The sequence below is a fragment of the Callithrix jacchus genome, chromosome 14 (genome assembly GCF_049354715.1).
Source record: "Callithrix jacchus isolate 240 chromosome 14, calJac240_pri, whole genome shotgun sequence".
NCBI lineage: Eukaryota > Metazoa > Chordata > Mammalia > Primates > Cebidae > Callithrix > Callithrix jacchus.
Window position 1 is genome coordinate 48,142,790 of NC_133515.1, and position 23,211 is coordinate 48,166,000.

Here is a 23,211-nt window from a genome sequence, read left to right on the forward strand (position 1 = left end):
ATTCCTTCAACAACATCCATCAAGCTTCCAGTGCCAGGTATTGCTCTCAGAGGAAGTGATGCTGCCCTGGCTCTTAGGTAATATCTAGAAAGTACCCTCAGTGGCCTCCATGTTGCAAATGCTATGTGTGGTTTTTTGGTATGATTGTTCAATGTAAGACAAAAGATAATTCATTAAATTAACTTGTGCTGTGGAAGACAGTAGACAGAGACGTTAGAAGATTTAACAGTAGCATCACATCATATATCTGTTGTTCTCATGTTTGGCTGTAAATCAGAATCAACTCTTAGCTTCCTAAAACTACAGATAATCTGCCTCCCCCATCAGAGAGTCTGTGTATCCCAGCTGAGAATGTTTCTGTGAAAGAAAGAGAAAGAAAGGAAAGAAAAGAAAAAGAAAGAAGAAAGAAAGAGAAAGAAAGAAAGAGAAGAAAGAAAGATAGAAAGAAAGAAAGAAAGAGAAAGAAAGAGAAGAAAGAAAGAAAGAAAGAAAGAAAGAAAGAAAGAAAGAAAGAAAAGAAAGAAGGAAGAAAGAAAGAAAAGAAAAGAGAAGAAAACCCTGTAAGAAATCTCCGATGGGAGCTGTTTTCTCCTACACCTGCACAAGTCTTCTCAAACTGCAATGTGCACAGGAATCACCAGGGAGACTTGTTAAAATGCAGGTTCGTATTCATTATGTCTCAGATGGGGCAATCCTGCTGGTCTTTGAACCACACTCCAAGTAGCAAGGTATCTATACCATAGTGTACTCAACCAATTTCCTGTTGTTCGATATTTGGGTTCTTTGCAATATTTTGTTATTATAAATAGCAATACAATGAACATCTTTGGATATACATATCAGTACAAATTTCTGAATAATTTACAGTAGCCCCATAAAAAAAAATTATTGAGTAAAAAAGGACGTGAAATGTTTTTAAGTTCTTCATACATATTGCTAAATTGATTTCTGTAATGCTTATGTGAATTTACATTCCAAAAAGCAGTGTCTGCAAATGTTTCACTGCATCTTTATCAACATTGAAGATTATCGTTATTTTTGCAATTTGATAGGTGGAAATGGTACCTCATTTCAATCTGCATGTCATTATTAATAAAGTTGACCTTTTTATATGATATTAGTCATTTACATTTCTTCTTCTGCAGTCTATACCCTTTGTAGAACCAGTCTTAAATTATTTCCTTGTCAAGTGTTTTCAACTCAGTCGATCATTGATTTTTTCCCCCTCTTTCTGAGACTACATCTCCAATTTTATAATTGAAGTAGGAGGGAAAAATAAAAGCTTAAAGAATTTCAGTTTATTGCTAAGTTGTGAAAACATATTTCTGTACTGACTTCAAGGAAGAGTTTTTTCTGGTCCTGCAGACAAAGAGATTTAACCATAAAATTGGATCCGTATACTTTTTCTTTGCTATAACGTTTTTGTGTTTCAACTTGTAGCAAGAAAAGGCATATTATATATCTCATTCATTGAGGGATGGTTGTTTGCTTGGCAGTTTCTAAATTGTTTTTTAAAAATGGGCATAAAGGAAAGGAAGAGAAATAGAGATAAAACTCTCATCCAAAGTTCTAACACAAGAGTAAAATAGCCTCAGAAAACCAGAGATATCACAAACATTGATACCACCGTAAATATTTATGAAATGCCACAGCCACAAAAAAACTAAATTTAAAATACAGTAAGGATTTTATACTATGAATGTAGAATAGTGTATTTTCAACATCATGAAACAGATATTTAAAGCTTCTGTAACAAATGTGAACACTGAATTCAATAGTGAACAATACTGAAAGTTAAATTAGCAAGAGCTTATTAAACAATTACTATGTTCTCTTATTGCTCATCTATTCCAAGAAATACATAACTTGATCTCACCATTGACTATTTTAAAATCACATTACCCAGCTCATGATTTTTAAGATTAACTTTTGAGGGCAATTTCATAGATTGTCAGTGAGAATGTAATTGAAATAATCTCTTGGGAAAGCAATTTTCAGTATATATCAAAAGCCTTAAATTGATTATATTTTTAAACTATTTCACTTCTGAGAATTTATTTTTTTAACCCTAAATAAAGAAGAAGATGTATGCACAAAGATGTCCATAGCAGTAACACATATACAATGAAAGAATGCCAATTTATAAGCAGTCTGCAAGTTTATTCATCCAATATGATCACAACTATGCAAAGTGAAAAAGCAAGCACTGGAAGGAAAAAAGATGAAAGGAAATAAAGCAAAATATTAACAAGAATTATTTATGCCTTTAACTATTATATATTTTTCCAAATTTCCTATAATGAACATTATTATACCAATGGAGTGGAGGCTTTGTTTTTAAAATGAATAAATGCATATATTGCCCATATTGTGTCCGTTTGATTTGGTTTTGCTCCCTTAAGGCATTGCCTGGAATGGAAAGGGAAGATCTTGCCAAGGAACTCTGACCAGCCAGAGGTTTTCTTCCCAGTTTGAGCCTCCAGGAAGGAGACTCAACTTAGGACTTTGTACCTTCATTTAGTTCTGTGGCCCTCTCCATTTTATTTAATAATCACTCTGCCCATGTGGATTTGCTATAAGTGTTCTCTAAAGGAAAACAGTTAGGTCCAAAAATTCAGAGAGCATTCACCAGGGGTACTTATTTTCTTGGGGGCACTTATCACAACATATCAAGAGTAATCCACCACCACCTCCTCCCCAGCCCCTGCCCTGGAATAGGAACCCTTTGCAAGCCAAAAAAGTTTCATTTATCTGTACATCCTCTACACCAGGGTTTCTCAACCTCAGCACTGTTGACTTTTAGGGCCAGGTAACTGCTGGGGGCTGTCTTGAGCACTGTAGGATATTTAGCAGTATCCCTGGCCTCTACCTATTAGATACTGGTAGTACCCACCCAGTTGTGACAAATACGTCATTAGACATTTCCAAATGTCCCCTGGATGACTTACCCTCCAATTGAGAACCACTGTTCTACATCTCACTGACTCCAAGAATGTAGTAGATACTCAATAAACACTTGTTGAGTTGAGTGGGAAGAGAGGTTGGAGGAAAAGTTGACCAGAAAATGATTGAGCAAACAATAGACTGAATCCAACTGTCCTCAGGACAGAGAAGCCCCAAATCCAAGTCTCTGTCAATCAGATCCTAACTGGGTAGCCTTGAGCAAAACATTTCACCATTTGTGGGGCCTCAGTTTTCTCAGCTGTAAAATGAGAGGATTACACTAGAATTGTAACGATCGCCTCACAGTCTGACAACTCTAAGAATTTTGCAAAAAGCCAAAACCATAGTACATGCTCAATAAATATTGAATAATAGAGTTTGCTGGTTACCTATTGTGAGACTTGCTTTGGGCTCGGTCTTTTATTTTTTGATTTTTAAAAATTTTAATTTCTGTGGATACAAAGTAGTATATATAGTTATGGGTTACATGAGATATTTCGATACAGCCATGCAATGTATAATCATCACATCAGGGAAAATGGGGTGTCCATTCCCTCAAGTATTTTTCCATTGTGTTATAAACAACCCAACTACATACTCTTTTAGTTACTTTTAAATGAATAATTAAATTATTTTTGACAATAGCCACTCTGTTGTGCTAGCACATACTAGGTCTTATTCATTCTTTCTTTTTTTTTTTTTTGTTTTTTGTATCCTCTCATCCCCATCCCCACTACCCCGCCTATGGGCTAGGTCTTTTAAATGCATTATTTCATTTAATAGTCACAGCAACTCTCTGGAGGAGGTACTAAAATGTTTAAATCAATTTTACGGGCAATAATAACAAGGCCCACAGAAGTCATATAGTAACTGACTGGTGTTGGGACTGGAACTAAGATAAAGCTAACTTCAAAGCCTGCATTCAAAGCCAACATCCATTCCATGGCATGCATGACCCCAGAACAGGCTAGTGGAGGAGAGATCCTAGAATAAATGAGAGCTTCAGTTCTGGAAGTATTGGTCAAGAAAATTAAAAGTCTCAATTTTAGCAATAAAAATCCTGAGAGACTTTCTTGTCCAGTTCCCAGAGATGATTAGAACATCCGCTGTGACAGCCTTTTTGGACATACCCTAAAAAGTCTAGGAGTCCTAAATGCAATGCCTACAGGGGTCAAGAGAATGAATGGGACCAGGAAAGAATAGAGGAAAAGCAAAAAGGCTTTTCTCCCCCAGGGGGCATGGACGCTTCTCACACCTGACCAACCGGTACAGTGCAGGAAGGTGGGTTTGAAGCTGTCAGACCTTCCCTGTTGCTCAACAGAAACAAGAATCCAAGAATTCTCAAGCTAATTTTTTGAAATGCTGACAATTGGTTGAACCATTAAGAGGGGAAAAATGTGAAAGTCAAAGAAAACAATTGACCAGCGAGATATAGCTCATAGACCTCCAGTTGATGGCCACTAATCTGGTTCTTGTTTGAATGCCTCCTGTGACATGGAGATCATTCCAGAAGTCAGCCTAGTCATATCTGAACAATAGGAAAAAAGACCAAATCTATCTTCCTACTCCTTCTACTTTTTGGTTCTCACTGAATATGAAATGCAGAGTCCCACACATATCCTTCAGTACGCACTCCCTTGGTTAACACATCTTTTCTTTAGCTATTGTTCATATGCATGATATGAAGTCCCCAACCCTGGGGAAGGGTAATCTCTTGTCCCACCTGTCATCAAGCTTCCTTGTGTTTGTGTGCACCTTGTGTGCCACCTACAGTTTGGTACTCAACAAATGCCAGATTCTACCAGAGCAGCATCAGATCACATTGACCTTCAGAGTTGGGTGGCTTTTGTTTCTGGCAGCGACACCAAACTCTGAGGAATGCTGCATTTGCACCTGATTCCTTCATTCCCCACACACCATATCAAACCTCCAATAAAGCTCAGTGTCCCTACCTCCCAAAACACTCTGAGTCCTTGGGTCATTATTTTCTTTCTACTCCAGGTCACCATCACCTCTTGCCTGAATGACTGGCACCTATGCTTCTACTCCTCCCCTTTTAAACAGAATAATTTATAAAAATTTACATTTGATCCCGTCATTCATCTGATTTCTAGCCTCCAATGACTTTATGTTGCCTTAAAATAAAAGCCATACTCCTTGCCACATCCTGTAATATCCCCAGACTACTGGCCCTGTCACTGTTCCTACCTTGGGACCTTTGAACTTGGTGTTTCCTGTGAGTGTAAGGCTCTCACCCCAGTTTTCTTAATGTGTGGCTCCTTCTTGATGACTCAAGTCTCAGCTCAAATGGCAGCTTTGCAGTGAGACTTTCCTCAACCTCACAATATAAATGACTGTCCCTCCTCACAACCATTCTATTGTATTTTTATCACTTCACTGCATACTAAGTGAAAAGATCTTTTTTATTTATTTGGCTACTTTTTATAATTTATCTTCCTCCTGTTGGAATATATCACCCTAAAAGAATGGTGCCTGGCACATAATAGGTTCTCAATAAATATTAGCTGAATGAATGAAAGAGGACAGAGACCTTGTCTGTTTTATCTAATTATGTGTACCCAGAGTCTAGAGGAGCACTGCTCAATAGAAATACAATGTGAGCTACATATACAATTTTAAATTCCTACTAGGAATATTAAAGAACAAGAAAGAAACACATTAAATATATTTCAATATTTATTTTATTGTAGCCAATATGTTCAAAATATTATTTCAACATGTAATCATATTAATGATATATTCTATAACCTTTTCATATCAAGCCTCAGAAATGCAATGTGTATTTTATACTTATAGCACCTACAATTTGAACTAGCCACATTTTAAATGTTCAATAGCATTTTAAATGTTCAACAGTGACTCTCTTATTTGAGAATGCACCTCTAGAATAGTGTGTGACACATAGGAAGCAGTGAATAAGTATTGGTTCAGTGAATGAGTGAATTAAATACTTTCCTTTCTAGTATTTCCTTTCCTTTCTAGTATTTCTAAAAGAAACTCTGTCAGGTCACTCCTCCACACTCTGTACTCATATCCCTTGTTGATCGGCTGGTTGGCTGGTAGGCTGGTTGGTTGGTTTTGGTAATCTAAATGTAGGACTTTGCCCTTATTACTACCAATGTGATTTTTTTTTTAACATTCAACTCCTGGATCCAGCCTGTTAAGATCATTTGTTCCAGATTCTATCATCTTAAATATTTGCTAGGCTTCCCAGTTTTATATCATGCTCAAATATGGAATTCATATAAAAACATGGTAAGGTATGGTCTAATTTCTGCAGCATGCATCTGGGAGGCTGCATTTATTGTATTGATCGATCAGCCATCTGTCTTTCAGATTCTTCTACCTTCTATACATCTGCCTGGCCAAACAACCCCACACGTCCAGTTTCTCCAAATTTTTCACAAGAATATCATTTACAGATTGGAAATCAATTAAAGCCTCAAGAAGTTGTTGGCTCGGTGTAGTACCTAGTATTATTCTCATCTACTTGTTCTACTCTGTAATCGTATTGTCATCACTGTACAACTCAATAGATTCATTTCAAAAAAACTGGCAGAACATATTAACTAAATAATCATACAAATATCTGGCATTTGTAGATTTAACAGTCTTAGTTTCAACTCTTCCCTCTCAACCTATGTGGTAATTCTCAAGTATGCTGTTCTATGAATTTGGATTTGGGGTACTAAAAGACCAGTAGGTGAATAAAACTTATTTAGCTAATAAGGAAACCTAGCTGACACCTTAGCATGACCATTTCAATTTATTTTCTAGTTCTCTAGTCTTCAACTACATAGTAACTCCATAATTTTAAAGAATAAATTTTTATATATTAAGAAATTATCTCAAAAAGGAAACTAGAACATTGTGATGATGAAGAAAAAGTAAAAATGTATATGAGTTGATATGATTTGGATCTGTGTCTCCACCAAATCTCATGTCAAATTATAATCCCCAATAGTTGGTGATTATATATGATCCCCAATATTGCAGGTGGGGCCTGGTGGGAGATGACTGGATCACAGGGGTGGATACTTCATGAATGGTTTAGCACCGTCCCCTTGATGCTGTTCTTGTGATAGAGTTCTCACAAGATCTGGTTGTTTAAAAGTATGTAGTACTGCCCTCTTTCTCTCTCTCGCTCCTGCTTCCCCCATACGAGACACCTTTCTCCTCCTTTGCCTTCCACTATGATTTTAAGTTTCTGGAGGCCTCCACAGAAGCCAAGCAGACGCCAATATTATGCTTCCTGTACAGCCTGTGGAACTGTGAATTAAACCTTCTTTCTTATAAAATACTCAGTCTTAGGTATTTCTTAATAGCAGTACAAGAATGGAATAATACAGAAAGTTGGTTCCAAGGAGTGGGGCATTGCCATAAACATACCTGAAAATGTGAACGTGACTTTGGAAATGGGTAACAGGAGGAGGTTGGAAAAGTTTGGAGGACTCAAAAGAAGACAGAAAGATAAGGGAAAGTTTGGAATTCCTAGAGACTGGTTAATTGGTTGTGACCAAAATGCTGATAGTGATATGGTCAACAAAGGCCAATCTGATGAGGTCTCAGATAAAGATGAGAAAATTATTGGGAACTGGAGCAAAGGTCACTTTTTTTAAGCCTTAGCAAAGAACTTGGCAGCATTGTGCCCCTGGCCTCAGGATTTGTGAAACTTTGACCTTGAGAGTGATGATTTAGGGGATGTGGCAGAAGAAATTTCTAAGCAGCAAAGCATTCAAGACTGCTTCTAACAACTTAGGCTAATATGCATGAGCAAGGGAATGATCTAAAGTTGGAATTTATATTTAACGGGAAAGCAGAGCATAAAAATTTGGGAAATTTGCAGCATTGCCATGTGGTTTAGGAAAAAAAAAAAAAAAAGGCCACTTTCAGGGGAGGAATTCAAGCAGACTGCAGAAATTTGCATAAGTAAAAAAGAGCCAGGTGCTATTAGCCAAGAAAATAGGAAAAAGGCATTTCAGAGAACTTTGAGGTAGCCCCTTCCATCACAGACCCAGAAGCTTAGGAGGACTGACTGGTTTAATGTGCCAGGCCTAAGGCCCTGCTGCCCTTGAGACACTGGTCCCTGCATCCCAACTGCTCCAACTTCAACCATGGCTCAAAGGGACCCAAATACAGTTCAGGCTGCTGCTTCAGAAAGTCCAAGCCATAAGCCTTGGCAGCTTCCACGTGATGTTACATCTGCAGGTGCACAGAGTACAAGAGAGGCTTGGGAGCTTCTACCTAGATTTCAGAAGATGTATGAAAAAGCCTGGATGTCTAGGCAAAAGCCTGCTGCAGGGTGGAGCCCTCATGAAGAACATCTACTAAGGCAGTGTGGAGGGGAAATGTGAGGTTGGAGCCCCCAACAGAGTCCCCACCAGGGCACAGCCTAGTGGAAGTTGAGAAGAAGGCCACTGTCCTCCAGACCCCAAAATGGTAGATCCACCTCAGCCTGGAAAAGCCACAGGCACTCAACACCAACCCATGAGAGCAGCCACAGGGGCTGAACCCTGAAAAGCCACAGGGGCGGAGCTGCTCAAGGCTTTGGGAGCTCACCCCTTGCACCAGTGCACCCTGGATGTAAGACATGGAGTCAAAAGAAACTACTTGGGGCTGGGCATGGTGGCTCATGCCTGTAATCCCAGCACTTAGGGAGGTCAAGGCAGGTAGATCACTTAAGATCAGGAGTTCAAGACCAGCCTAGCCAACATGGCAAAACCCTGTCTCTACAAAAAAAAAAAAAAAAAAAAAAAAATTGAAAAATTAGTCAGGTGTGGTGGCAGGTGACTGTAATCCCAGCTACTCAGGAGCCTGAGGCAAGAAAATCTCTTGAACCCAGGAGGCAGAGGGTGCAGTGAGCCAAGATCACACCAGTGCACTCCAGCCTGGGTGACAAAGCAAGACTGTGTCTCAAAAAAAAAAAAGAAAAGAAACTATTTTGAAGCTTTAGATTTAATGACAGCCCTGCTGGGTTTCAAACTTTTGTGGGGCCTGTTGCCCTTTCTTTTGGCCAATTTCTCCCTTTTGGGATGGGAATATTTATCCAATGTTTGTGCTCCCGTTGTATCTTAGAAATAACTAACTTGGTTTTGATTTTACTGGTTCAAAGGTGGAAGGAAACTAGCCTTGTCTCAGATGAGACTTAGAAACTTAGGAGTTTTAAGTTAATGCTCTAAATGAGTTAAGATTTTGGGGGACTGTGGGGAAGGCATGATTGTATTTTGCAATGTGAGAAGGACAGGAGATTTGAGGGGCCAGGGACAGAATGATATGGCTTGTATTTGTGTCTCCATCAAATCCCCTGTCAAATTGTAATCCCCAATTGTTGGAAGAGGGTCCTGATGGGAGATGACTGGATCATAGGGGCGGATCCTTCATGAATGGTTTAGCACGGTATTAGTATGTTCTCATGCTGCTATAAAGAACTGCCTGAGTCTGGGTAATTTATAAAGGAAAGAGTTTTAATTGACTCACAGGTCCACATGGCTGGGAGCCCCTCAGGAAACTTACACTCACGATAGAAGGGGAAGCAAACATATCTTTCTTCACATGGTGCAGAAAAGAGAAGAAGCGCACGGGAACCGCCCCTGATCTAATCACCTCCCATGAAGTCCCTCCCCCAACATGTAGGGATTACAATTTGGATTACAATTCAGGATGGAATTTTGGCTGGGGCACAGCAAAACCATACCAAGCACCATCCTCTTAGTGCTGTTCTCATGATAGAGTCCTCTCAAGATCTGGTTGAAAGTGTGTAGCACCTCCGCCTTCTCTCTTGCTCCCATCACATGGGACATCTCACTCCCCCTGTCTTCTGCCATGATTGGAAGCTTCCTGAGGCCTCCCCAGAAGCAGAAGCCACTATACTTCCTGTACAGCCTGTAGAATTGTTAGCCAATTAAATCTCTTTTTTATATAAATTACCCAGCCTCAGTATTTCTTCATAGCAATGCAAGAAGATACTAAAGCATGAATTAAATAATTCTCACCAAAAACAAAACAGGCGAGCAAAAAACACTTCAGGATGACATGAAGAGCATCTTTCAAATAAAAACTTCTAAGTCACACCTCTGATGATCCAAATTAGGATCTCTTGGAGTTACACCTACCAATATATTATTTTAACACAAATGTTCCTGTCTCCTAAGAAGCAGCAAGCCAGGCCCTGGTTAACTGATGAACACTCAGGAATCGTTGGTGTAAGTACCCATCTGGCTAATGTAGTCAAACTTCTGCAAATTTTATTCTAATATCAGTAGGTCCTAATTCTTAGTTACACAATTTTACAGAAAAGAAAACAGGGAAATACAAAATGTGGTAACTTGTTCTTGAGATGCTTATTTACCTTTATAGAAGAAAATATTTACTCAACTCAGCAATCTGAAAAAGAAACAATATGCAGTTCTAAGGAGATGAGTACGAATAAATAATGTAACTAAATAATCAGTAACTCTGGAGTTGTTTGGTTGATTCCCTGAATTGCAATTGGAGACTAAAGACCTTTTATAATGCAACACCTAAATCTTATACAGGTGTTGGCATTTTTGGAATGTGTATTCACAATTTTCACTGATCAGACCCAAGATATTTTTCTCATGCAAAAGTCACTCCTCCTAGAATTCCTGGTAAGATTCTGTTTATGAGGCCCCATGTAATCCAATTCAGTGGGTCATTCAAGTGATAACAAAGAAAATGTGTGAATTTGGCAGTGAGGAACTGAATAGCTGCCAATTGACTCATAAACTGGTCCACAAAATGTAATCACAATGCTGGTTTTGAAGAGGTCAACAACCCAGCTGGCAGAAAGACACAAAGTGCCAAGAAGTCTGGACTAAATAATGATAATGATGCATAAACAACTAATTAAAACATTAAGAAAGGGATTCTATTCCATGATCATCAGTGGAACTGCAGGTCACTCTAGAAATATCTCAGACATACCATAGTCTATCAGTATTTATTTAAGGCCTATTATGTAGTATCCTATGTAGAAAACTTGGACTCAAAGGGATAACAGGCAAAACAAGGCTGCATGCAGCCATGAGATAGCAGGAGGGATCAGGCAGGGAAGGCTGCATCCAGCCCCTAAATGCAGGGTCCTTAATGTTGGCTGCTTGGAGAAAGTCAGTAGGATCAAGAGTGATAGGCCTTAAAAACCCTAAGTCTGAGCCCATCCAAACAAGCTCATCCTTTGTCATATTCCTTATTTCAGCTTCAGGAGGAAGGACGGAGTATGGCTGGCATGAGATCCTCTACATATTGGGAGAGGAGGCCCTTGTGCACTAAAAATGAGCCTGTGGGTATCAGTTCCCCAAACTGCAGTGTCAGGTCAGTTGGGGAGGGTGGCAGATTTGCACAAAGTGGAGGATATGATGAAAGCAAATATATGTGGTAGAAGTACCTTCAATTAACTGTCATTTAACCAACTCATTAGGATCAATAAATACTCCCCATTCCCTCTCTGAAAACTACAGATGAATGCCAGGACATGCTAAATGCCTATAGCTAGTAGACTGCTCTTATCATTCCTGAGCACCTCCACTTCTACCAGTTTTACTCACAAAGGACCCAAATTCTCTAGACCAAGTGTACCTTATTATAAGTATGCAATTTGCTTAGATGCATAAAAATGATGGAATTGGAGAACAAAACAGAGTTTTTTCTATGAAAACTAAATTCCACAGAAACTATTTAAAGCAAATGAGTTGCTTTAAATAGTTTCTGTGGAATTAGGGGTAGGCTAAACAACTGTTAAAAATTAAAAATGCTGTAAAAGTCTTTAAAAAAAGGATACTTAACATCCTCGTTCTGCTTTAAAGCACCCAAAAGTAGAAAATGAAGAAAATGCTTGACGGGTTCAGTTTAAAAACCAAAGAGATGATTCTGGACTCTGATTAGCAGACCCACACCCAGAGAAAAGGCCCAAGGTCTGCAAGAGAAAGAAAAGAACTCAACCAGCAAAAAGAAAATGAAAACCAATCATGATCCCATTACCCAGGGCCAATCAGTTAATATATTCATGTAAATATTTTTTAAATTACATGTATATATATATTAATTACAGCTATATATTTAAAACAAGTATAACAACTTTAAAACCCACATATAGACATATGCCTTATGATCTATTTTTCTTTCTTAATAAATCGCATCCATCTTCTGATGTTGACAAATATTTATCTATGATGCCTTTTCAATAGTCTCGTATCATTCCATGTTATAGACACCCCATAAATAATTCAAAGAATCTCCTTGTGTTGGACCTTTGATTCCAATTTTTATCTAAAATAAGCAATACTGCCACCATACTGCACAGTCTCCACTATTTCCTTAGGACACATTGAGCTGGGTGTAATTTGATACACACATAGGAGGTCCCAGATCTGTCAAATTTACAGAGACAGAAAATAGAATGGTGGTTTCCAGGGATTGGGAAAAGGAGAATTAAAGAGTTATTTTTTTAATTGCATTTTAGGTTTTGGGGTACATGTGCAGAACATGCAAGATAGTTGCATAGGTATACACATGGCAGTGTGTTTTGCTGACTTCCTCCCCTTCACCCACATTTGGCATTTCTCCCCAGGCTATCCCTCCCCAGCTCCCCACCCCCCGCTGTCCCTCCCCTATTCCCCCCAATAGACCCCAGTGTGTAGTACTCCCTTCCCTGTGTCCATGTGTTCTCATTTTTCCTCACCCGCCTATGAGTGAGAATATGCGGTATTTCATTTTCTGTTCTTGTGTCAGTTTGCTGAGAATGATGTTCTCCAGATTCATCCATGTCCCTACAAAGGACACAAACTCATCATTTTTGATTGCTGCATAATATTCCATGGTGTATATGTGCCACATTTTCCCAGTCTGGTCTATCATCGATGGGCATTTGGGTTGGTTCCAGGTCTTTGCTATTGTAAACAGTGCTGCAATGAACATTCGTGTGCATGTGTCCTTATAGTAGAACGATTTATAGTCCTTTGGATATATACCCAGTAATGGGATTGCTGGGCCAAATGGAATTTCTATTTCTAAGGCCTTGAGGAATCGCCACAATGGTTGAACTGTCTTCCACAATGGTTGAACTAATTTACACTCCCACCAACAGTGTAAAAGTGTTCCTATTTCTCCACATCCTCTCCAGCATCTGTTGTCTCCAGATTTTTTAATGATCGCCATTTCTAACTGGTGTGAGATGGTATCTCAATGTAGTTTTGATTTGCATCTCTCTAATGACCAGTGATGATGAGCATTTTTTCATATGTTTGTTGGCCTCATGTATGTCTTCTTTTGTAAAGTGTCTTTCGTAAAGCATCCTTTGCCCATTTTTGAATGGGTTTGTTTGTTTTTTTCCTGTAAATCTGTTTGAGTTCTTTGTAAATTCTGGATATCAGCCCTTTGTCAGATGGGTAAAATGCAAAAATTTTTTCCCATTCTGTTGATTGCCGATTCACTCTAGTGACTGTTTCTTTTGCCGTGCAGAAGCTGTGGAGTTTGATTAGGTCCCATTTGTCTATTTTGGCTTTTGTTGCCAATGCTTTTGGTGTTTTGGTCATGAAGTCCTTGCCTACTCCTATGTCCTGAATGGTTTTGCCTAGATTTTCTTCTAGAGTTTTTATGGTGCCAGGTCTTATGTTTAAGTTTTTAATCCATCTGGAGTTAATTTTAGTGTAAGGTGTCAGGAAGGGGTCCAGTTTCTGCTTTCTGCACATGGCTAGCCAGTTTTCCCAACACCATTTATTAAACAGGGAATCCTTTCCCCATTGCTCGTTTTTGTCAGGTTTATCAAAGATTGTATGGTTGTAGATATGTTGTGTTGCCTCTGATGCCTCTGTTCTGTTCCATTGGTCTATATCTCTGTTTTGGTACCAGTACCATGCTGTTTTGATTTTTATTTAATGGATGCAGAGTGTCAGTCAGGCAACATTAAGAGTTCTGGAGATGGATTGTGGCGATGGATACATAGCAACGTAAATGTATGTAATGTCACTAAACTATACACTCAAAAATGGTTAAGATGGTAAATTTCTTGTGACATATATTTAACCTTAATAAATATTATATATATATGTGTGTGTGTGTGTGTGTATAGAATTCTTAGTTCAGGAATCAAACAGCACCAGGTCTCAGATCTGATTTTGCCTGCTGGCTGCAATTAGCCAACCCTGATCTAGTCCAGTGATCTCCAAATAGTGTTCTAGAAGATCAGGAAAGAAACTGTATCTCTGCAGCTGCCAGGCAGCTCTGGGGAAAGGCCTGCAGGGAAGGCTCTGGGCTTCACCCCTACTTCAAATATAATAGCTCCACTCCTACCTAAAATTCTATAGGCTTCACTTGAAGAAAGTCCCTGGTGCTTAAAAAGCTTTGGAAAACCACGGCCTAATCTACATTCCTCAAACTGTAGAAGGTAACACAAGGGACCATAGATAGCAAATGAGATGTGCGGCATAGTTGGGACAAGAGCCCAAGTCTTAGCCTATGAGCTCAGTGCTTGTCCTATGCCACTCAGTCTCCCTTCCCACAAAGGAAGGCCACGCCCCACTCATGCAGCAGACTGGGGCTTCCCCACAACGGCTCCCCTTAGCCTAGGGGCTTAGATCCCAGTAAGTACAAGTGATTTATTCAGCACTTCTATGTACCCAGAAAGTATCTATGAGAAAAACACAAGGCAGGATCCTGTTCTGTGGTGGGCAAAATAATGGTGGCCCAAAGATCTCCTTGTCTTAATCCCTCGAAGCTGTGAATATGTTACATTACATGACAAAAGAGTCTTTGCAGATGGGATTAAGGTTAAGGATGCTGAGATAGGGAGATTATCCCAGATTACTCAAGTGAGCCCAATCTAATCATCTGAATCTTTGAAAACTTTCCCAGCTATAGTCAGTCAAAGAGAGACAGGGCTATAGAAAGAATGTTCAGAGAGATGCAACGTTGCCGGCTCTGAAGATGGAGTGAAGGCTATGAACCAAGGAATATGGGCAGCCTCTAGAAGCCAGAAAAGGCAAAGAAATTGATCCTCTCCTACAGCCTCCAGAAAGAATCGCAGCCTTACCAACATCTTGATTTTAGCTCCATAAAACCTATGCCAGACTTCTATCTTCCAGCACTGAAAGATAATAAATTTTCATTGTTTCAACCCACTAAGTGTGTCGTAATGTGTTGTTATGGCAGCCATAGAAAATTACTATATGCTCTCAAATAGAGGCAGAATGCCTTATTCTGCAGCTCGTGGTCAGTTAGGAGCATCTGCTCGCTTGGCCCTTTTGTCTTCTCCACTCATCAGCATATTGACCTCTTGGGCATCCAGCTCTGCCCAGAAAGCCTGTAAATCAAAATGTGAGCCAAGCTGGAGATTTCCTAGGGGCAAAAAATAACAATAAAATAAAAAAATTTAAACTACCTCTGTGAATAACAGTCACTGAGCTTGACAAGTGTTGTTTGTTTTTCTTTTTTTTAAATGCCAATTCAGGACCTCTGTTTCTCCACCCTGGAGACTTGATGAGTAAAGCCAAAGGCTGGGTCATAATGTTAAAAACATGTTCTGGTCTGTATGTGCAATTGAAAGAAGGTATACATGGGGTGCTAGGGGGAATGGAAGGTAGGAGAGGATCAGACAGACAGATATAGGACAGAGGAGTCAGTTCAAGCAGTTCTTTCTCTACATTGACCTAGCACTTTATTCCAGATTAATAATCAGTAAACTACCACCCTCAGGCTAAATCTGGCCTACTGCCTGGTTTTATAAATAAAGTTTTATTGGAACTCCAGCGCACTTTCCCATTATATGTTACCTATGGCTGCCTTCCCATCACAGTGGCAGAGGTGAGTAGTTGTGACATACACCCCATGGCATGGAAGACCAAAAATATTTTATCATCTGGCTCTTTACAGAAAAAGTTTGCTGACCCCTAAAGACCCACTGGGACTGCCTCATGTAAACCAGAAGAAAAGGATTTCTGAGCAAGAAGAATGCACAAGCTCACAGGAGCCTCTGTTGTGCAGCCATGAGATGAGGCCATGTTTGTCTTTCCTGCTGCAGTTAGTTTTGTGACTCACATCTTCTGACCCTGTTCAGTAAGGCTGAGAAAGGTAACCATATAACCCAAGGATATCCAGCTGTGGTGATCCAGCTACATTTTCCTTTGACTCAGCCACCCCAGCATGTAAGCAACCTTATTTGATCCATTTCCTCTAATCCAGAAGTTCCCAATTCTTTCTCCCATATTACACAAATATATTTTTCATTACCCGTAAATCATGTTGCCCTGCAGCTCTCCACCCACTGAATCAATGGCCTTTGTTGTTTCAGGGAAAGAAGAGGCACAAACTTGAACCAAGAATTTTTTTTTTACCTTGTGTTTTATATTAGATTTCTCAAGTCAGAGAGAAACTACTGTCTTAGAATGAGTTTTATTGAAAAAGAAAAATGTTATTTCTATTCAAAAATTATCTTTGCACATATTAAGAACAAAGCCCAGGTGACTAAGCATAGAGTTTACTATGAGTTACTGTGTAGAGAGGACAGAAGATGGGATGAGGGGGCAACTCCTGTTGAACAGAAGATGGAGCAATACTTTCTGCTCATCTATCTCCTCACCTACCAGGGGATGGCTGTGGAAGAAAGAGGGTAAGAAGACAAAAATTCCACACAGGTTGAGGGAGAATCCAAAACTACTTAGGCTGGTGCTTTAATGTGTTCCACTCTCCTGTGCTCCACATGCACACATGCGTGGCCCCTGGAGTTCGGGAGCCCTCGAACATCCTTTGCAGAGAGAAATGCCCAAGCAGATGGGCCAAAAAGTAACCTTCGCTTGTTCCCAGAGATACACCTGGCATGGGGACATCTAGAATCTCCTGAATAGCCCTGTGGTGGACATGGAAGAAGGGAGCTGAGAATTAAGAGAGTATTTGCTAAGAAGTTGCCTGGTGTGTGGCAAGAGAATCCTATAGCAGAAGCTGGGAAGGAGGCCACATAAAGCCAGGTTCCAGTGGAAGTTCCTGGCTAAGCCCCAGAGGGTCTACAGCAGCAAGAGGCAAAGCAGAGGATGCTAAACCTAGAGGTAGCCACACGCAGCTGACAATCACGAAACACTTTAAAGACAGCTTGGTAGCTGAAGCTAACTCCTAAATAGGAGACAAAATCAGCTGCACCTCAAAAAGAAGTCAATAGAAGCCAGAAGAAAAGGACAACACAAGCAGAAAATAACCCACAGGGTGCAGTGGCTCATGCCTATAATCCCAGCTCTTTGGGAGACCAGGGCAGGTGGCTCACTTGAAGCCAGGAGTTCAAGAGCAGCTTAGCCAACATGGTAAAAACCCCATTGTCTCTACTTAAAATACAAATATTTGTTGGGCGTGGTGGCAGGCGCCTGTAATCCCAGCTTCTCTGGTGGCTGAGGCAGGAGAATCCTTTGAACCAGGGAGATGGAGGTTACAGTGAGCTGAGATTATGCCACTGCACTCTGACCTGGGTGACAGAGCAAGACTGTCTCAAGATTTATATATTTATATATATATAGAAAGAAAGAAGAAAGAAAGAAAGAAAGAAAGAAAGAAAGAAAGAAAGAAAGAAAGAAAGAAAGGAAGCAAACATCCTGCCCCCACCATGACAATGTTACTTAAGCCTTTCCCTGTGCCTAGATGTCACCTAGGGAGAAGGAGAAGAGGACTTGAGAGAAGGAGAAAAGGCTTAAGCCTACAGAATCTGAGCTTGCCTGAAAAATAATGCTACAAACCAGAATAGACCAATTTATTTAAATAGACAAGTTTAACTTCTTTTGGGTTACTCTGTAACAACAGTAACCCCAGAGCGAGATCATGTCAATCACAAAAATAAAAAATCTCCATTTTGGAGACTGTGGATTCCATATTCACAAATCCACCAACTCACTAAAATGTATTTGTAATCCCCAAAAATCCCCTCAGGCATTCCTGAGGTCATTTGCAGATACCAGCAGAGCAGCAAAAACTTTTTGAGTACTATTTGAGCATGATGGGTATGATTCCAGAGGTTCCACCCTTCCTTCCTCCCTCCCCTGCCCCACACATATGCTTCAATCCATTTTGAACACCAGGAGGGAAAGACCCTCTTTTCCACCACCTCTCCACCCCCAGGCCAAGAGGAGAAAGGGAACACTGATGAATTAAGGCCAGGGTGAAGAGCAAGCAGAACCCCCACTGGTTGGATCTGGCTGTCCTAGAAGCAGGGAAGTGGGTCAAAGGCTCTGGGCAGCATTCCTGCCTGTGCTAGCCAGCAGCAAAGCAAGGGGTGTGGAACAGTCTAATTCCTCTCACTGAGGCTTGCTCCTACAGAGGGTTTTCCAAAATCAGTGGCCAATTCTGTGGGTCCCATGACTTCAGATCAAACCAACACTCCCCATCTCCACAGGACCCACTTTCAGGCCTCACTGCATAACCTTGCACGTCATGTGCAGTGTCTAGCTAAGAAGCACAGATTGGGACGTTAAGCCCCCCTCTCTGAGAGACACACGGCGCAGCAGGCAGGACAGAGGCATGTGGCTGCAGAGTTACCGTATTTCCCTGAAACTGGAACTAATTATCACTACTTGCTCCTCTGTCCCTCTTAGATCTGCAAAGTGTGGGTCAGAATGACTTTGTTTTTATTGGCCTACCACATATTGAAACCATTCCTGCATATTGATACTGAATATCTCGGCCAAATCCTTGTGAAAATTACTTACTGTGCAGCACAACAGAATGAGTTTCTAAAGTTAAATGTCTTAGGATATTCTATCTTTTCAAGTACATACCAAAAGCAATTAAGTTCAAACTACGGAATACAGTCTTTGCCAGTTTCCATTCTTGACACATATGTGTCTGGGTTTACAAGTTCAAAGACCTCTTAAAGGATCAAATCTCTAGCATTAATTTTCTCTTTGCAAGTGAAAAACAGTTCTGCATCCTTCTTTAAATCATCTGCAAGTAACTCTGTGGCATGAGGCTTCCACCCAAGGCATCTCTAATGTGGCCAGAAAAGGCGGAACCAGAACCCCTAGCTGTCCTCCCCTCTCCAGCGGTCCATAGGGGGTACCACAATTGGTTGAAAAATAAAACATTCAGTCACAGATCTCCAAGCAAAGGATAAGAACAGCAGCCATATGCCAAAAAAACCAATCTGACTTACTGAGCTTTTGCTACACTGACCCAAATCATAGTGTGGTTCTAGCTTTCATGGCGGTCTCCTTCTTCCTGCTCCCTCTCCTCTCCTCTGTCCAAGCTCTTTGTACTCAGTTGTCCTGATTCCAGAGACTTCCCCCACTACTCTTATGCCCCCACTTCCTGGATTCCAAAGGCCTCACACAACTCCTTCAGTTTCCCCTTACTTCTCTGAGGGCCATGCCTCCTGTCTACTTCTTCTTCCCCCTCCAACAAAAAGGCCTTTATCAATAGGATTTGCATGCCTAGCTGAGCAATACAACCTGAATATGCTGGAGAAGCCCAGAAAACCTGTTGCAATTCTTCACCCCACCCCTGAGTTTATCTTTCAACACTGGTTTTCAGTTTATAGTTGAGTCTCATTCGTGGATTCCACGTTCACAAATACACCAGCTCACTAAAATTTATTTGTAATCCCCTAGCAGGTACTCTTAAAGTTATTCGCAGACATGGGCAGAACAGAAAAAAATCTAACTTGGCCCATGCACACGTGCCCAGCTGAGGTTTGAACAAGACAACACTCTACCTCTTGTTTCAGCTCTGATGTTGTCAGCAAATGTGCTCTTTGCAGTCTATTTGGTTCCACATATTTTTTTTGCACTTTTGTGCTTTTTGTTAGTGATTGTGCTCTTCACAATGGTCTTGAAGTGCAGTACTGAGGTTCTGTCTAGTGTTCCTAAGTGCAGGAAAGCAGTGAGGTGCCTTACAGAGAACAGAAGTATATCAGATAAGCTTCACTCAGGCATGAGTTATAGTGCTGTTGACCATCATTCAATGTTAATGAATCAACAATATATATGAAATGTCTTTAAACAGAAACACACATAAAGCAGGGTTATGTATTGATCAGTTGACAAAATTGTGACGAGAGGTTGGCAGAAACCGAACAATGGCTCAGTGTTTGCTATTTCGGTGTTCTTGTGACTTTATAGATCAAAACTACCATGAATAACAAGAATTGACAGTAAATATAATGGAGAAATCAAATCAAGAATTTCAACATTATGCAGTTCTGGGGGATAAAAACACCCTCTTTCCTCTTCCACAGAAGTATGATTTTTAGAACTATAACTCAGAAATGTCTTTTGATCTATGGATGGGGTGGGTGCTTCTTCCCTCTCTGATGTTACCCTCAGGAGTATCCCAACTCCAGACTATCCCAGAGGTTCCTTCTCTTCCTTCACACAGGCTCTGGGTTCTCCTGTCTGGGGAGTTTCCACACCCACCTCAATTTCTACAAGAAGTCTGCTAACCTCCCTCAGTTCTTTCATTCTCATCCTTCTGAAAGCTCTGCTCTAGCCATGAGGTACAATAGAAGCAGATTGTGTTTACATTCATTTAGGTTTCTGCCAATGTTATCTTAAGGTATATTTCATTGGCCCCATCCCCTTCTTGGTTTGTGAGTTTTCTTTTTCCTTCATGAGGCTCACAATGCCTGCTAGAGTGCTTTCTAATTTTGTGACCACAAAATAAATTATGTGGATTACACAGAGACACTCACTGGCTTCAAACTCTCCTGCTCTTGGTGCAATGCCTTCTATTATTTCATCATATTTTAGGCAGACTAAAACATCATCATTTGTATTCTCTAGGTCCCTCAATCTGACTTGCAGATTTCCAGGGGAAAATGTTATTCACACACAGCACACTAAAATGTAAATAATTAACATGTGTTTTGGGGTTATGCCATGATATGATCTCTGTGATTTATATGTGATAACCACAATTCTAACCAGGTCATGTATTTGTGACTAGCTAACTTGTGGGTATAAACAACCCAGACAACCTTCTTTTTCAGGGTATACCTTTATACTGTCTCAAATGCTTTGAAATTGTGCTTTCTTCTCCTGTATTACCCCCCTGGCATAACACTTCCTCTCCAATAGTAGTGGTACCTTCTTGAGTCAGACAGGCTTTTAAATCTCAGCTCCTCTGGAAAATCCATAAAGAAGGTACAACTGTAGTATGAAACCACCATTGTGTAACCTCTAGTGAATTAAGGGATCCAGGTGTTGTGCATCAGTGGTTGCTACATCACCAAGAGAAAAAGAACCTCATAATGGAAGAACATGGCATCACTTACAAAGTATCCTTGCAAAAAAAAAAAAAAAAAAAACAACCTGAATCTGACCAAACCTGTCACTCCAACTCCAATTTATAGGAAACATGGAGGACAGAAGAACATGCCAAACTACATCATGGGGATACAACCAGCAAAATCCAGACTGAGAAATTCTACAAGTCAAATAACTTGATTTCTGTGAAAGATCAATTATAAAAAAGAAAGAAGGAGAGAGAGACAAGAAGACATGGAAGAAGAATTTACAGATTGAGAATTAAAACATTATTAATCAACTGCAATGTGTGGACCTTATTTGGATCTTAATTCAAATAAACTATAAAAAATAACATTTATGAGATAATCTGAATATGAAACACTACCTAAAAATTTAATAATATTAACTGTTGTTAAATATTTTGGGTATAATGGGTGTCATTACCTTTAAAAGAAAACAGGCCTTATCTTGTAGAGATGCATGCTAAAACACTTGGTGATGAAACGATACAGTTGTGGGGAATTTACTCCAAAATAATAACAGAGAAAAGGGGAAATAAAAGGCTCTACTTACAAGAGGGGATGACTGAAAGATTAGCAAGGGGTTGTTGTTGGTTGGAACTAAGTGTAGGTACACGGGACACTTATTATGCCATTCTGTCTTCTTCTGTGTATGTTCAAAATTCTCCATAATTAGATGAAGTGACCATATCCATTTTCAGCTTTGCCACCTACTAGCTGTGTGACTGTCCTCAGTCCCTTAACCTCTCTGACCTTTCAGTTTCCTCAGTGAAAATGTCCTGCCTGTTCGTGTCCTGGTGAGGTTCTATGAATTAAGATGTATAAAGCACAAAACATAAGTCAGGTTAGTTTTTAAAAAACAAAACAAAACAAAAAACTCTGTCTCTTTTCTAGTATCTTTCAAATCTATCTCTCTAATCCCAAACTACTTATCTCTAACAAAGGCTCTATTTATAAATACAAAGAAATTCTTTCCTACAGCCGGCAAATTTCAGCAGAAGGACTGTTTGCCTACTCAAAAGCCACGTTCACTTTCCTCTCTGATAACAGCCATAATTTTGTTTCCAATGTTTCCTACCTCCCGCTTTCCTTTGCCAGTGATAGATTCAAGGGTGGGCCCCTAACTCAGTTCTGGCCACTGAGATGTAAGGAGTCTGCTGGGGGTTCCAGGATAGGATTCTTTGTTCATAAGGAAACAAAAAGATGCACAAGGAAGAAAAAGACCTCCTTCTTCCAGGCATAGTCACCTCTGCCTGTGATGCCTGGAACTGCAGGAGCGGTCTTGTAACCACGAGAGGAAATAGCCTGAGAAGAGCATGTTAAGGATGGCAGATTAGAAAGGCATAAGGAATCTGGGTTCTCAATGACATTAATGAACAATTGAGATGGCCATCCATTAATTTCTTGTTATATATCATAATAAGTGCCATTATTGTTTAAGCCATTTGGAGTAGGGTATTCTATTACTGAAAGCTGAAAGTCTCCTAAATGAATGAGTCTCAGGTGTTCCATCTCCCTGGGGAAGGGGGATATCTGTGCATCGTGCCACCCCACAGTCTGCTATTTCTCCATTAAGGACATACTCCCTCCAACATACCCTTACTCCTTTTCATCCCCTTCTCATCCCCTACCAATCTACTCCCAAAACTGTGTATCGCATCTCTTAAGAGTGTTAGAGCAGAAAAAAAAAAAGTGAGAATCATTGTAAATGAGCTGAAGGAGGTCATGGAAGTGTTCTATTTATTTTCTTATCCTCAGTACCTGGCAAAGTTAATAAAGATTGGAGTGTAGGGAAAAAAATGAATCCATAAATGAATGCCCTGCCACCTCTTAAAACATAGTTTCAAAATTGAACTCAACTTTTCCCCAAATACCTTCCCAAGTAACCCATGTATGCGTTGTCTTTTGCCTGAATTCTAATAACCTCTTATTGGCCTCCTTGTCTCCAACCTCTCCCCATTGTAGTTCACCCTCTCTAGGGTCATCAGATTTCGGATTTA